We start from the raw sequence: 14,109 nt of genomic DNA on the forward strand, positions 1-14,109 counted from the left end.
TCTACTAAGAAGACATAACTTCTATCATAATGTTAACATTATGAAACGATCTGCCAATGCTATAATAACTTATTTAATATACCAAATTAGTCATAGCAACCTCTTTCTTCATAGATCATAATATCAAACTACATTATTTTTCTAATAAGAGGCCAAAATTGTAGTTATTTTAAGAATATAAAAGAGGCTATTCTAAATGCAGTATTTATACAAATATAAAAGTCTGTACGTTATCTTAGATGTGGCCTCTAAAATGTTAGGTATCTTCACAGACTCTGGTACGAAACGTTTGATTGCTTTACAATGCATCTTACAAATTATATGCTGTAGTCAACATTTTATTCAAGAAAATATTGCTTAGTATGAACTGAAACTGGTGTGTGGAATTAATCTACGTGTGTGTCGTTAACTGAAATATACTGGTAATTTCATTGTTGCTCTACATTCGCTTGTGCAAAAATAATAGACTTGAGGTAGGCCTATTTCTTAAAGAGCAAATCTACATCATGATACCGAACCCAATAAGTTTAACATGGAGATGTTAGTTTTGTAATTTTTTTTATTCAGGACAGAATTCACTTTTTATTTCAATGCAAGAGTTCTTTTAGCTGACAAAGAAGAAAATAGATAAAACAAACATTATTTCTGCAATTATATCCATACAATTTATAATCATATGGTCTTTACCACCACCACCACCACCACCACCACCACCACCACCACCACCACCATCATCATCATCATGTAGGTTTCAAGGTGTTGGGCCACAGATTGGCCCATTCCAGTCTCATATTAGAGGTTGAGAAATCTCTTCAGTGGTCTTCCAAGGTTTCTTCTGCTGGGGTGTAATCTTTTAGTAATCTAGGATATCTGTTGCTGGGCATCCTAGTGACATGTTGTATCCACTTTTACTTATTATTTAAAATTTGCTCAAAGGCTAATGTTATTCTCAATTCTTTCACTGTTATCAGATAAGTACAAATTTGGTTACTGGTAGTGCATAGCACAATGAATACGGTATACAAGATAGTACTACAGAGACTCTCCCCTTAATGTAGACATTCTCCATGAATGAAAACTGCTTCATCGTAACTCTACTTCTTTACCCATTCTAGTTGGCCTGGGTAGTATAGTTGGTATAGCGCTGGCCTTCTGTGTTCGAGGTTACGGGTTCGATCCCAGTCCAGGTCGATAGCATTTAAGTGTGCTTAAATGCGACAGGCTCATGTCAGTAGATTTACTGGGATATAAGAGAACTCCTCCGGAACGACATTCTGGCATATCGGTGACGCTGATATAAGCTCGGCAGTTACGAGCATCGTTAAATAAACCATAATTCGATTTTATCCATTCTGATTAAACCACACATTTTTTATGTTAAATTTTCAGTCATAGTATGAGCTAAAGCTGAAAAGCAAGGAAATCTTGTCTTAATGTAACTGAAGAGTGTGAGTGTAAAACTCGCTCAGTCCATTTGGCCATTTTTATGATTTATACATATATGTGATTATTTTTAGACCTCTATCATTATATTTTAAGCTTATTTTCGTCCGAAACAACGGCAATCCTTGTCTCAAATTTTGTGTTACTGTGCATGTCAGATGAAAAGTCGCTCAGTCCATAAACCGGTGGCTAAAAAACTAGCCCAATCCTTTCATATAAATTATCTGAATGCATTTTGGGATTACACTCTCCAATTGATCCCGATTACCTGGCTGACAGCAAATCGTTTTATCTACGAATACTGAACACCGTAACATATTCATTTTTTTCCATTTACATTTGAGACGATTTTGTTTGTAGCAACTCTCCAAATATTTGAATTAATTCATGTTAGATTATTCAACTCATATATAGTACACACTTTTCCGGCCTAAACTAAGTGTTCTTTCAGTACTAAATTCCCACTATTATGTAGCCCTCTTTCGTAGCAGTACAGGTTTTTGAAGGCCTAACAATGAAGACTCAGTTTACTCTCAAATATATTTGAGGCATTCAGACCTAAAGCGGATCAAGTCACAAATTTTCATAAATTGAGTTTAATTCATTTTCTGATTATTATCTGAAGTTGGATCTTTTCCGAGCAGTAATGTATCAAATCTTAATTCCAAGCATTCGCCAGTAGGTGACACCAGTCACTTTTGGCCCAGATTATTTGTTCACGATGTTTTGAGCCATAGTGGATCAAGTCACCAAAGTGTTGCATCAATTAACATCACAATTGTTTATATTTTATAAATCTAGAATTTAAGAATGGAGCAATAAAATTATTGCTAGTGAAATTAGATAATCCACTAGAGCAAGTTAACTTTAAGTCCTATTATCTCAAAACTACTTCTCATGGATTTGATCCACTTTAGCTCTGAATGCCTCATTTGTTGTTTGTAGTAAAGACTGATTAGTTTATATATTTGGTACATTTTTTTTTTCTGTTATCAGTTAAATCCCTTGTCCGAAAGAATAACTGGTAGTGTTAACTAGTATCAATTGAATTTAACCATAAGCAAATTTAGGGGGGAACGCAACTTTTGCCCTCTCAGTTTATATAGCCAAGGTTGTTGCCACTAAAAAAAATTAATAGAAGGACCTCATCCCTTCAGATAATTCGAAGAGAGTTTCGTCATGTTAAAAAGTAATTAATTTGTTTAAAACGTAAACTACGACATAAGTAAAAAATGGCTATTTCAGTTCCTACGCAACTCATATGTCTTGCATTTGAGATTGATGAATCCCCACACATACTGTAATGCAACAGTGATTCCACTTTTTTCAGTTCAGTTCAAATCTCAAATCTATCAATTATTGCAATTGAACAGTAACAGTCATAAGTATTACCAAGCATAAATGAATCGTTAATTGCAAAAACACCCTAAGTCATAGAATACAAATTCTCAGAAAACTTGAAGCAACATTATATCGGCTAAATGAATTGATATAAAAAGTTAAAAAAAAAATAACTGATTACAGAGTAATTCATTGTTTCACATAATATCCCGAATGTTGAAATTAAAAATGTAATTGCAAATGTAAATGTATGTGGACTTAGGTTGATTTTGCAACCAGTTCTAAAAAAAATATATTCAGATCATTTAAATTATAAATAAACTTCAATTAAATCATAGAAAATAGATTGGTAAGCCTTTCCATTGTATTAATACTACACTATTTATGTTTTAATATTTTCCACATTAATTTATTATTTATTATGTGAATTTTGCTTGCGACTGAACATTGACAGAAACATATTTTTCTGTTCAAAAACCTTAGGGTACAAACACTAAAAAACTGATATTAAACAAATTACACATTACACAACAGCTGTTCGCCATGCCAGTATTTCACTCCAGAAAAAAGAAGATGATTCATCATCAGGGACGTATTGAACACACTTTCTAATGTCTCCCAGTTTCTTTGCACATATTGGTACTCTTCCATCTGTGCAGGCTTCTTTTTGTTGGTAGCTATGGTTTTCTTTTGGGGTCTATTTTGAAGGAAAAGCTGTGATTTTGAAGACCATGAACGAATTTCTTAGCCACAACAACTCCTGGTGTTGACATGTTGTAGCAAAAATGGTGAAATTATGATATGTTTATTTGGACTTGTTGGCCCTTGGTACATCTCTTGTTGAAGTCTTCACAGAAAAGCAAGTTTTCTTGTACACAGTGGTTCACAATGTCTTGAAGTCTATTATTTCATGTCCATCCACTATATGGACAGTGAATCTATTACTACAATGCACTACAAGTTCCATAAACTCTCTTACTGTGTACAGTCTGTCTACTTTGTTGAGGGCTCTCTTTATTACAACAAACACCCTATCACAGGACAAATATGAATGTCCTCAATGTTCTATCCCGTCAAATCTTCCTAAGTCCACCAGGGCTGCGTTCAGTCTTATCAAGGTGCAGTTTTTATTTTGTCCTGAGCAGTTGTCACAAAAGAGATTCTTGTACTTCAAACCAGGATGAAATACTTGAAAGATTTTTCTCTATTAGGTTTCTTCTCATTTCTCACCCTTTGTCTACTTACATCATTGGCACATAACATATCTTGTAAGAAATGGTCTTGCTGATTCTTGCTGGCAATGTTTAAAAATGTTGTTAGGCATTCAATTCTGTCATCTTCACAATTTTTTTTTAAACACTCTTTCCGACATAAACACTCTTCACCAGTTACTTTGATATTCCGAAGAGTGTTTTGCTCTTTTTTTGGAGTATAAACTACTGAACTCTTCCAATGTAAACACACAAGAACCTTGACTTGGATTACAATGAGGAAGTAATAAAGTACGGTAAACAGCTGTTCTCTAGTAGAGTTTTTTTTAGTAGGTTATTTTACGACGCTGTATCAACATCTAGGTTATTTAGCGTCTGAATCAGATGAAGGTGATAATGCCAGTGAAATGAGTCCGGGGTCCAACACCGAAAATTACCCAGCATTTGCTCATATTGGGTTGAGGGAAAACCCCGGAAAAAACCTCAACCAGGTAACTTGCCCCGACCGGGAATCGAACCCGGGCCACCTGGTTTCGCGGCTAGACGTGCTAACCGTTACTCCACAGGCATGGACTCTAGTAGAGTCAACTGCTACATGTTGATTGTGAAAACAACCGGAATCCAGCATTCGTGTGTTTTTACGCTCAATGCATTATTGATCCCCCTTTTTCACTATATTATTATTGTCACTTCAGTTGTTTTTCTACTCAGATTGATGCATCTATATGCGAGGTAGCGATTACAGTTCAAATCCATGTTGAATCTTTCATACACTACTTTTAACACTTGAATATAAATAATTGATTAAATGGCGATCTTACTCGTGTTAATTATGTAAGCGTGTGCGGCTTACAGCTGTTTCGGTGCTATTCGACACCATCCTCAGAGCCTGAGCCTACTCTGAGGATGGTGTCGAATAGCACCGAAACAGCTGTAAGCTGCACATGCTTACATAATTAACACGAGTAAGATCACCATTTAATCAATTATTTACAGTTCAAAACTCATTTTTGACCAAAATGTGACTTAGGGTGTTTTTGCAATCAGCAATTCAAATAGTACCGTAATACGGATTTAACAGTGTATTTGACTATATTTTGGCATAATATCATTTAACAAATTATTATCAATGTTCAACATTTTTTCATAAACAGTTAAATTTGTTACGAAATTTCAGTGATCACTTGTTGTTAATCATTGTCGTGGATGTGTGCTTATTAAGTGATCAGTGATTATGATGTAACTATTGAAAGTGGATAAATCTTTAATAAAGAAAACTGCAATGAACAGAAACAGAATTATAAATTGGGTTGTAGTGGCTGCAGTGAAACTAATAACTCATGTTCATCATCACTGCAAGTAGAGATAGGAAGTTCGTACCAAAACATAAGTTTCAGGTTGCATGCAGCCACGCATATCGATATACTCTGTCAAAATAAACAACTCACAGTATATCCGCAAATGTGGATGGATTATTTTTGTACAGTAACTACATTACAGTAGATATGCAGTTTCATTATGTGCTAACATTTGCTAACAGAAATGGCTGTTGCAGCAAGATGTGGAAGAATAATTATTGTTCAAATATATATATATATATATATATATATATATATATATATATATATATATATATATATATATATATATATACATATACACCAATCAGCAGAAGTCCCAATAGTCCTTACAGCAAAAAATGAAAAGTGTTCTTGAAACGAATTATGTGTTTAATGTGATATGCCATATATGAAATGCACTATTATATTCATAAAGCTGTTGTTCACCTGGTGATACAGTAAGGAATACTACATCATACTTCAGGTTTTCTCCAGTTACGTCTTGTGACGTAGTACGAACAGTTTTAGGGTACAAATATTATTTTTCTTAACATAAAAAGTATATTTTTGATAAACTGAAAATGTAAATTATTATTAAATGTAAGAAGGCTAGATACATTTTATTACGTATTTCGTTTGCTATTCTTATATGTATGGGTTCATTCATAGTGTTCTGTCCATGGACAGGTCTTTCATTGCAAACCCAGCATTCTCCAGTCTTTCTTATTTTCTGCCTTTTTGTCTCCTCATATTTTTATTTTTTGTTTATTTTATTAGGTTATTTTACGACGCTGTATCAACATCTAGGTTATTTAGCGTCTGAATGAGATGAAGGTGATAATGCCGGTGAAATGAGTCCGGGGTCCAGCACCGAAAGTTACCCAGCATTCTCCTCATATGATCCACTTATCTTAATACCGTCTATCATCTGATATCTTCTTCTGCCCCGAACTCTTCTCCCACTTACCATTCCTTCCAGTGCATCCTTTAGTAGGCAGTTTCTTCTCAACCCGTGACCAGCCAATTCCTTTTCTCTTTTTGATAGTTTCAGCATCATTCTTTCTTCATCCACTCTTTTCAATACAGCTTCATTTCTTATTCTGTCTGTCCACTTCACATGCTCCATCCTCCTCCATATGCACATTTCAAATGCTTCTAGTCGCTTCTCTTCACTTCGTCGTAATGTCCATGTTTCTGCCCCATATTCCTTTTCTCTTTTTGATCAGTTTCAGCATCATTATTTCTTCATTCACTTTATTCAATACAGCTTCATTTCTTATTCTGTCTGTCCACTTCACATGCTCCATCCTCCTCCATATGCACATTTCAAATGCTTCTAGTCGCATCTCTTCACTTCGTCGTAATGTCTATGTTTCTGCCCCATACAATGCTACACTCCACACAAAGCACTTCCCCAGTCTCTTCCTCAGTTCTTTCTCCAGAGGTCAGCAGAAGATGCTTCTTTTTCTATTAAAAGCTTCCTTTGCCATTGCTATTCCCCTTTTGACTTCTTTGCAGCAGCTCAAGTTACTGCTTATGGTACACCCCAAGTATTTGAAGCTGTTCACTTGGTCTACTGTCTCATTTAGAATTCGCAAGTTTACCCTCTTTACTTTTCTTCCTATGACCATGGTCTTCGTCTTGTTGGCATTTATCTTCATTCCATACTGCTAACAGCTGTCATTTAGCTCCAGTAGCATATCCCTTAGTATCATCTCCTCTTCTGCTAACAATAACATATCATCAGCAAATCTTTATTTTTCTTTCTCCTACTATCATTCCTCTCGTGTTCTGAAAACAGTTCTTCATTAAATTCTCCAAGTAGATGTTGAACAGGGTAGGTGATCAGAGTGCTGCATTGGAGTTAAATCGCTCGCTTGAACTCGGTCGAATGTCACACCCTCGAGTGAGATACGATCGGTCGTGATACGCTCGTAATAAATAGAAGCACAGTACAAGGTCATCTCACCGACATGTCTTATCTTGTATGGAAGGCGACAGATAAGATACACATATGTTTTGGTCACACGGTAAAAATGAGGCTTTATTTTCTGCGTTTATGACAAACATTTAATGGAACAGTCAATGGAACATACCAAAACAGTAACATGGAGTTTTAAATAAAATAGTATGAAAACTTCGATATACAGTTATTATTGCTAATTAATAATTATTCAATATTTGATTTACCACATATATAATATGATAGGTCCATACATAGTGTTCTGCCTATATACTGCTACAATGTAGAAACATTTTAAAAATATTATTGATAAAAAACAGATTAATAACAATATTAATACAGAGATAACGTCACAGAAAATATAATAAAATGAATAATCATGCTGCACAACTGTTACAGACGCAAAGATTAATACACTAATTATTAGAGATTCTTATTATTACCGGTACTAGAAAACTTGATATGGTTCTTGCATTATCGTGAATGTGTTCTCCGTTTATAATAATTACATATACATCCAATAACATCTAGCACAAAATCACTCCTGCGTTGAAAAAAAAACACTTAGGCCTACCTACAACATTTATATTACATTTTAAAGCAAATTTTGTAGTTGTACTATGGAGAGATTAGTTAAACACTGCAAAGTTGTGAAATGATAAAATATCTATGATGTTACTACACAGTTCATCACTGTACACTTAAATGTTAAATTTATTCCCGACGCTATGAATGAACAAAATATCATTAACCCTGTCTGCATCGAGCATGCTTCTTTTTTCTGATATTAGATCCCAGCTGCACTGAAATTCCTTTCACTTGCTGTATTTGTGGCAGCAATACAGAATATTCTTCTGGCTACTTCTCCAAGTCTAGGATACACATTACTGTTTTTCTTCCACCACTGAAGAGGTTCATCATCATCAACATGTTCCCTTTTGATGTACAAATCTATTTCATTTCCGGTAGGCTCGTCACCATCTTCTTGCCATTCAGCAAACACTGACTTCAGTTTCTTAGTAGGTGAGGGTTGTTGGTGTATATCGGACAGAGTGCCAACAGATGTTTCAACTTCAGAACACATTCGTCTCACAATACACAGTATTTTCTCTCTCTCTAGTGCACTGAGCTGTATGAGCTTTCTGAACGATGGCCAAAGAAAAGTATAGATCTTGTGGATATCTTGAATTATAACTTTATCCTCCAATAAACGAAGTGCACGTTCTTTGAGTTTTGTAATCTCTTCAATTTCCTCTCTGGTTATTGCACAGTGTTTCTTCAGTTTATGGACCCAAAAAAGTACTAGTTGTATAGTGGGATAGGTATCTCCTTGAAGTGAGTTGGTAGCTTCTGTGAAGCATTGTAAGAAGTCTCTGACATGCAGTGCCAAGTTGTTGTCGTAGCCTTGTAGTTTGTCTGCTGCATTCTTATGTGTCAGCATTTCGACTACTTTATCATACTCCACACACAATGAATTAAGCATTGCATATAGACTACTCCACCTAGTATCCACTTCCTGTTTCAGTGTATTTTGTAGACACTCCACTGCACCAGTCTTCTTCATGTAACGAATTACATGTTTTGCAGCATCGATTGCACGTTGACACGTAGGTATCTCATTTTTCAGAAATGTGTCATCGAACAAGTGCCTTAGCACAGTATTTAAACAGTGTGCAATGCATGGAAAATAGGAATAATTCTCCAGAGCTTTTTTAATGTTTGGTCCTTGATCTGTCACGAAGGATATCTTCTCCATGTGTTCTGGAAAAATTCCCAACTCTGTCATCTTTTCTTCAATCTCCTCTCTGATGTTTTCTCCTGTCTTACTTTTGTCTGGAAACTGTGTCGTAGCTAAAGCACAACTCTTCAGTGACCATTCATCGTCAATAAAATGGGCAGTAATGGTGAGGAAACTTCTATTTTTTCATGGATCAGTCCATAAGTCTGCAGTGCAGGCACAACCACTATTTTCAGCCACATAAATGATTTTGGGCATCACCTTTTCTCTAATTTCATCTGCTCGTGCTTGAATGTTCCTGGAGATAGTTGTAGGATGAGGAAGAACATCAGTAACATTTACACATCTCATAATCTGCACCTATTTAATAAGTTCTTGAGAATAGTTTTGAAATCCTGTACCCGAAACAATGTTAAATGGGCGAAGATCACTCGTGCACATTTCGACACACTTCTGTGTAAATAAAACCCATTAAATAAATTCTGAAACAAAAATTGGATCTAAATAAAAAAATAAAGACTAAATAAAATAAAAAAAAAAAAGTAAAACCCGAATTTCTCCATACATTTCAACCACACTGTTTTGTATCAAGTGGCACATAATCAGATCTTCTTTCTGGACGAAATTTACACACGTGTGTCTTCAGATGAGTTGTAGCAGAAGAGAATGACAACAAAGTTGAACAATGTTTACAAGAAACGTAACCAACCTTTTCATCATCCTGAGAAGTCACAAGTAAGAATTTGTCCCACACATCACTCTTCATACTTTCTTTAGCACTTAACTTGTATTCCTTGTTGAATAGTTTCAACTTCACCACATATTTTAGCTCGCACTCCATTTTGACAGTGTACTTCTTGCCAGTAACAAGAACGAATTACTAACACTCGGCTTATATCATTCAAGGATTTATCGCGATAATTTTACCCATCATACATGTGCGCTACCTATCAGACTATGCTATGAACTACTTGGCGCTTGAGCGAAATCGTCTGATGCAGACCACTGTAGGTGATAAAGGACATCCTTGTCGTACTCCTCCCCCTAATTCACTTCCTTCTGACATTTCTTCTCCTATCCTAGCTTTGACTGGTTTTTTCATATAAAGGTTACTGAACAGGTTCCTCTCTTTCCAATCCACGCCAATTTTCTTTAGGATTCTCATCAGTTTATTCCAATCCACTCTGTCAAACGCCTTTTCTAGGCCCACAAATACTATATACACTTGATAAAATACAATAAAATTGAAGAAAATATACAACAGTTGTATGAGCACTATGTCTGTTGAGCTTCTTTATTTATCATACATGTTTCGGGGATTGTTCTTTAAACTTTTTAAAATTTCTCAAATTTTAATATACTGTATGATAAGTAACTATTTCAGTTAGTAATTGTAAAAGATTCCGTTGCAGTCTTGACATCACTGATGATGGGGATGCAATCCCCATAACATGCATGATAAATAAAGAAGCTCAACAGACATAGTGCTCATACAACTGTTGAATATTTTCTTCAATTTTATTGTATTTTATCAATTTTAATTAACACTGTTATAAAATTGACCAAAAACGAGTATTTTATCATTTACTATATACACTTCTTTATTCTTCTCTAGGTATCTTTCGCCAATTGTTTGTTGCAGTCTAATTGCATCTCTTGGACCTTCTCCCTTCCTGAAGCTGAACTACTCTTCTTCCAACTGTTCTTCCATCTTAGAATATAAACGTCGATTCAGTATTCGCAGAAGAATCTTCGCTGAGTGTGATATTAGGCTGATAGTCCTGAACTCGTTACATTTCTTTGCATTATTTTTCTTCGATATTAGAATCAACACTATCTCCGTGAAATCTTCAGGCCAGTCGCCTTTCTCATATATTTCGTTGCATGATAGAATTTCCTTCTTGTCTTCACCGTAGCATTTCACTAATTCAATGATGATTCCATCAACTCCTGTTGCTTTCCCATTCTTCATTTCCCTAAGCGCTAGTTCAACTTTTTCCCTTAAAATATAAAATCCTTTTTCATTTTCTGACACGGCTGCTTCATCTTCTATAGCCAAGTGATCTGGACGATTCCCTGTCTCATAAAATTATTCTTCTACATATTTCGTTCAGTATTCCTTATATGGGTAAGTTATTTTATATTGAAAATTACGAAGAATGTAATTGTCAATTATTGCTTTTTTACACAGTCTTAATTGTTCATTTTGTGTTCTAATTCTAAGGCCATGGATCATTGGTACAAAGATAAGTTTGGTTACTATCCGACTGTACATGTTCCTCTCTGCCTCAGGCTTGTGTCAGTCATGTCACCTGTGCGGAGACATAGGAGAGAATTTCGCGCATGCGTACTCTCTATTTGGTGCAAAAATCGGACTGTCACTAGATGCTTGTCTCATTATTTCTAGAAAGCCAGGCCGAATATTTTTATTGGATACTTACTATGTGGAAGAGATTTCTAGATCGTCCAAAGGGAAGCATATCTCATCAGTTACCAGCACTTACGATGAAAAAAAATTCATTTTTGTGCTGGTTTGTTGACAATGAGAGCTGCGTCACTACAGTTGATTCAATAGATGTATAGTCCAAGCTCACGCAACTTAACAGTTTTGGTACGAACTTCTTACCTCTGGATGCAAGGCTCAACAAAGGATAAGCAAAGCAGTGAAAGGAAAAGGTAGTTTTCAACTATCTTGGGTTAAGCATTTTCCATGAGTATTATATGAAAAATCAGACGATGTTATTTTCTGTAAAATATGTAAAAACATTTTGACGGGTTGCCAGGTATGCAGCCTTTGGAGGTCTTGCTCTCCTTTTTAAGCTTTGCCCTCCTGCCCTCCAGGCATATAAAACTACAACAAAATATCCGGAATTTTAAAAATCTGTGACTAATGAAAATTTAACTCTTCATAACATGTGTTATTTCTTGTCCTTTGCGGAAAAAATATATATATTTTTTTATCTATCTGGGTTGAGGTAGCAACTGCAAAAAATAGCTTTTTTTTTTATTTCCGCTGGTAATTTTGTCCCTAAACTTAATTTATCACATGTAATACTCATAACCAGTACAATATTATTATTATTATTATTATTATTATTATTATTATTATTATTATTATTATTTTCCTTTACATTGAGAATTAATATATTATACAGTATTTATCAGATGAATGGTAGGCCTATTGAAGCAATAATAGACACAGAAGTAATGGTTAAGTTTACAAAACAGTGTCGTTATATCAGAATACTGTGGAATTATTCATTGTCTCCTTTTGAATAAAATGTCCTCCAAAATATGGTCCGAAAGGCAATTATTATCATGTTATTGTCTATGAAACCTCTATAAATATATATATCTGTGTGTATGTGTTTGTGTTTATGGTTGTGTGTGTTTTTGTGTGTTTTTTTACATGGTGATTCATAAGTACCTGTACAAACTGTGTGGCTGTAATCTAAAGGTAAAAATAAGACTAAAATGTTCTATACTAACTTACTTCCCCCCAAATCCTTACTTTCAGACTTATGACAGATAATGTCCTATCTTGCTAGGCATCAAAAACATGGGCCAGTAAGGCCTTAGGATGTGTCACGTTCACATACATAGCGACTGTGGCAGATTTTTGTTATTTGTACACCGACTTGATAGGACTTTGTTCATTGTATGTATGAGGGTTTTTTAAAAGTTCATAGTTGACATAGAAATTAAAGTAGAATTATTCTGAAACAATCTTTATTTCTCAACATAATCCCCTCTGAGATTCATACACTTGGTCCACTGGTGCTGCAAAGCTATGATGCCTTCCTTGTACACAGATTCCTCGAGGTCTACAAAAAAGTCTTCTGCTGCTATAACCTCTTCATTTGACGAAAATTTCTTCCCAGTCAAGTGAGTTTTGAGCTTTGGGAAAAGAAAGAAGTTTGAGTGTGCGAGTACTGGCGATTAGGGAAGTGTGGCAACAGTTCAAACCATAGTTCGTGTAGTTTAGTAACCGCTATTTCAGACATGTGAGCAGATACATTGTCGTGATGAAATAATACTTTCTTCTTGCCCATCCTCTTCTCGCGAATTTTCCCTTTCAGTTGCTGCAGGAGAATTGAATATTGTTCTCAGATTATTGTTCTCCCCTTTGAGAGATAGTCAATCACGATTATCCTTTTAGAATCCCAGAACACAGATGCCGTGTCTTTCCCAGCTGATTGAACAGCTTTTGCTTCCTTTGGGGGCGAAAAATCACTGTGCTTCCATTGTTCGACTGTTGATATGTCGCTGGTATGTAGTAGTGGATCCAGTTTCATCAATAGTCAAAAACCATCTAAAAATTGAGCGTATTTTTCTTGAATCGAGCTAGGCAATCTCCCAAAATTTGACATAGGACGTGCTTTAGTTCTGGTGTTGAGAAACGCGAAACCCACCTTGTAGAGACCTCGCACATGCCCAAGACATTGACTAAGTTGTGGCGCACCCATTTCGTTCAGATGTGCATAACCTCGCTAATTTCCAGCACTTTCAGTCGATAGTCATTTAACACCATATCGTGGAATTTTTTACGATTTCTTCACCTGTTGCTCTTACTGGACCTCTGTAAGGTCGCCTTCCACTCTCTCGGCCATATTTCAATAGCGCCGCCCATTTCCTTATAGTCGAAAACGCTGGAACAGAATCCCATTGTGTAGTATCCATGTCTGCTGTAATTTCTGTTGAACTCATTCTCCCATTTTTGCCGATCTGTTCGGCGCACTAACTACAAAATTAAACTACATAAAATGTAGTCAACAGAAAATTATGATTTTTTTGTGCTTCAACTAATGTAAAATGTCTGCTAACAATGGCGGCATTGTTGACATGTTTCAATGCCATCTATGTGTCGGACCACGAACTTTTCGGACACACCTCGTAGGTGTGTATTGATCTTGGAATGTTACAGATTCCAACTTATTCTGAACAATTTCACAATCATTTTAAGTTCGCTGCAGAATTTCTGTTATGTTCGAAATTTGAGTGGCACAAATGAGCGTCTTCAGACAGCCTCAAAGGTAGACGTTCAGGAGGTTCAAGTCCAGTGATATGGCTAGC

General features: G+C 35.5%; 1 protein-coding gene across 4 annotated transcripts in view; it reads left to right on the top strand.

Moving 5' to 3' along the window:
* LOC138704980 (cyclic nucleotide-gated cation channel-like) overlaps positions 1 to 14,109 on the top strand; it is a 243,035-nt gene that overhangs the window by 217,902 nt on the left and 11,024 nt on the right. The window lies entirely within an intron of this gene.

This window comes from Periplaneta americana, chromosome 8 (assembly GCF_040183065.1).
Source record: "Periplaneta americana isolate PAMFEO1 chromosome 8, P.americana_PAMFEO1_priV1, whole genome shotgun sequence".
Classification (NCBI taxonomy): Eukaryota; Metazoa; Arthropoda; class Insecta; order Blattodea; family Blattidae; genus Periplaneta; species Periplaneta americana.